The following is a 3,876-nucleotide window of genomic DNA, read 5'->3' on the forward strand; positions in this document are numbered from 1 at the left end:
GTTTTAAAAATTTTGAGCCAGTGAGTGTGCCATCTATCTAAACAATTACCTACATTTAAAAATGTTTAAGAAGAGGATGGTGAGAACGAAAGGAATTCTAGACTAGACAAAGAATCTGGATTATGGTCCTAACTGTGGAGATTTGTAGCTTCATGTTCAGGGACAGCCACAACTTCCGCCTCCTTTACAGGAAAGTGGACGAAATGTCATAGCTGGAAATGGATGTGCTTCATAAACTACAAACTAATGCGCAAGTGTCAGTGTCCTTATTTCCCTGAGTCAGCCTATTCAGCATAGCTCCTTGAATATATTAGGTGCTCAGTAACTGTTTTAAAGGAGTGATCTTATCGAATTTCTCCTGCTTTAAAAATACCGGAGCCAAGAGTCAGGTGATTTTTGTCTTCTCCCTCTCCTTTATGACTCTTAATTGCCTCTGTTTTGACATTTCCCAGCAGAAAAGACCTACCTCCTACCTCTTTCTCACAGCTGCTCCAAACCCTTCACATCAGTGGAAGCCCAGCTCAAGTCCCAGTTTCCTGAATGAAACTTTCGTAACAAGTCAGTCTTCATTCTGATTAATGGGGGCTGAGACCTAACCCACAGGTTGCTTGCCAAGCTGTGGGCTCTGGCTCAGAACAGCAATGGCCCCAAGGAAGTGAACGGATCCATCCTAATTTGCACAAAGGTGTCAGAGGGGCCTGCAGGTTCTACATGGATCTCTCTTTCCTAAATCACTGTCTCATTTATTACCATTTGATTTTTGCCAACTTCCCTGGCTTTGGCTCATATTTAGCTCCATGAGGGATAGGACTATGTCTTTCTGTCTTTCCATGCTCTCCTATACCTAGCCCACGGCTGGGCACCTTAAACCACTCTCTAAGGGTCTCCAACTAAGTCCTAAACTCAACTGTCTCTTATACACATCTAGATGTGTATAAGAGACAGGCCCACGGCTGGGCACCTTAAACCACTCTCTAAGGGTCTCCAACTAAGTCCTAAACTCAAATCCCAGCGATATTTTCTCAGTTCACATCCAAACTGATGACTCAAACGTTAGATCATCAGCAGTCCCCTCCTTAAAATTCTCCTCTCCACTGGCTCCTGGGTTCCCTCTCACTTATTTGATCATTCATAAAAGGAGATCTAGTGCAGCGAGGTGGAGCTACGTGGACTTCACAGGCAGAGTGGCCGGATTCAGATTCCCATTGCACCGATGCACAGTTGTTAGCACTATGCGTATCCTGTAACCTCCCTGAGGCCCGATGCCATCCTAGTATTGATATCCCTATTGAGTTTAAACTTCTTTGCATTCTTAAATGTTCCATCACTACCTCAAGTTCAATGTACCTTCTAATTATTCTTGCCTGGATTATCTGCCACCCTCCCCAGAACCGGCAATGGACAGGGTCATTCAGTTGTTTTCCGCAGCTGTCTCTTGGTGGGCAGTAGGTGGCGCTGTCTTTCAAGACAGGACACCGCTTCTCTTCACCTCCGGAAGTTGAAGCATTGTTGCCAAGACTCCAGGGCACTGGGATATTTCTTTTTTTAAATGGTGGACTAAAAACTGGTGGGGTAATTCCTCAGGGCAAGAAACATCTGGCTGTGAAAAGCTAGTCATGAAATATGTAGATTGGAGACGGAAGGAGAGAGAAGGGAAGGGGAACATAAAACTGTGTAAGAGGAAGAGGGGTGGCCCAGGAGAGAGACAGAGCCTGCGGGGCTGCAGAAGGCAGGCGACCAAGGAGGAAAGTTTATCAGTGAGAAATGTCTTGGGCAGAAATAGCAAAGGAATGTTTAAGAAAGGAAATGACTAATATTGGACCTTAAGTTGTCTGCTCTGAGATTGTGTCTTCTGATGAAACCTGTCCTGTAACCCAGCACTCAATACCTTTTATCCCTAGACTTCCAGGAAACAAGCAGTCAATCTGTCATGCACAGTGACTTGAGTGAAAGGAAATTTAGAGAAATCACAGGGAAGGTGCTATGCTCTATGTTTGATGATGCAGTTCTCAGAAAAACAGGGTTGGGGAGGAGCAGGGGTTCAAGATCTGAGATTTAGGAGGCATGGGGGACTCAGCAGAGCCCTTGGGAGCTGCTGGTGAAAGCAACAAGTTATTGGTGGAAACCTCTGAATTCCACCCAATGGCGTGGAGGAAACAACCTCCAATACAGCATGACCTCACTTATACTTGGAGTGTAAAAAAGTTAACTCGTAGAAGCAGACAGCATTAATACCATGGTGGTTACCAAAGTCTGGTTGTTAAGGAATCCTTATTTCAAGTCCTACAAAACAGCTGCTTGTGAGAAGCACAGCCAGATGGACCTGTGTGGACATTTTAGATGGCGAGGTTGTAGAAAGCAATGAATCTATCCCAAAGTGGAATGCATATGAGGGGTTGGCTTATGGTAAACACTTAACTGGACACACCTATTTCAACAAAAGGATAGGGTTACACAATCAGCCACTTCCCTGTAACAGGGGAATTTATGAGCTTCCAACTCCAAACTGAGGCACAGGGAAGAATCAAAAAGGGGTAAGCAAATGCAGAGAGTGATGTTTGGTGAGACAGACAGTAAGACTCAGCCTGAAGTGAGACCCCAGTGGAGAGACTTCAGGGACAATCCTGTTGCAGTTGTGAAGTGTGCAGAAGAAGCTCTACCATTAAGTCCATCCCTTGCACTGGCCCTTTCCAAGACCCTGGAATTCCAGACCCTGGAATTCCAAGCAGTGTGTTCAATATGGTCATGCTAAGTGTTTTGTAAACTTTGCAAAAGTAGGCTGGGTGCGGTGGCTCACGCCCGTAATCCCAGCACTTTGGGAGGCCAAGGCAAGCAGATCACCAGGTCAGGACATCGAGATCCTGGTGAACATGGTGAAAGCCCGTCTCTACTAAAAATACAAAAAAAATTAGCCAGGCATGGTGGCGGGCGCCTGTAGTCCCAGCTACTTGGGAGGCTGAGACAGGAGAATGGCGTGAACCCGGGAGGCGGAGCTTGCAGTGAGCGGAGATCTCGCCACTGCACTCCTGCCTGAGCAATGGAGCGAGACTGCCTCAAAAAAAAAATTTTTTTTGCAGAAGTAACATATTTTAATCACGGTTAGGATTACTGTCTCCTTCCATGCCAACTTCCCTCTGTCACAGTTTCTCTTGTATCAGGTAGCATTTGGGGGATTTAGCTAAGGGGAAATTATGTTGGGATTACATTATTTGAGCTTACTAGGACATGTGGTTCATAAGCATTTCCATGTATAGTCAAGTTATTGCTACCTGTCTCAGTGTAGAAGTGGCTCATAGGAAGCACCACCCACTGAAATAACTCACCTGATATCAGAGACTGAAGTGAAAGGTCAGAGATCTGTCACAATAAGAATGTATGCTGTGACATGAGGCACCAGAAGTCTGTGGACAGTGAAGCCAATAAATCCTTTTAACCCCTAGATGTAAAAAATTATAAGCGTAGTACTCAGTCTCATCAAAGTCTAGTCAAAATGGAAGTTCTCTTCTTTAGGAATATACTTAACAATTATACATATACAATTATACATACATCATGAAATAAAATGATCTCATATATTTGCACATGAAATTAATAGAAGTTGTTCTGACATCAAAAAGGGAATTGGAAGAAGAAAAAAAAGTTTGGTTCCAGCCAAAACCAGCAACTTATCGAAGGGAAGGGATACATTTTAAATAGAATAGATGCCTAGATTGTTTGACAATCACTTGATGAAGAATGAACCGCATAAACACATTAAAACTTTAAAAAATTGTTGTTTTGGCATAGACAAACAATTTCATACTACAACTTTACAACAAGGACTTAACAAAAAACAGGCCAATGACTTTTAGCAACTTAAAAGAGTATTTAAGATTA

This window comes from Mandrillus leucophaeus, unplaced genomic scaffold, assembly GCF_000951045.1.
Source record: "Mandrillus leucophaeus isolate KB7577 unplaced genomic scaffold, Mleu.le_1.0 Scaffold660, whole genome shotgun sequence".
Lineage (NCBI taxonomy): Eukaryota > Metazoa > Chordata > Mammalia > Primates > Cercopithecidae > Mandrillus > Mandrillus leucophaeus.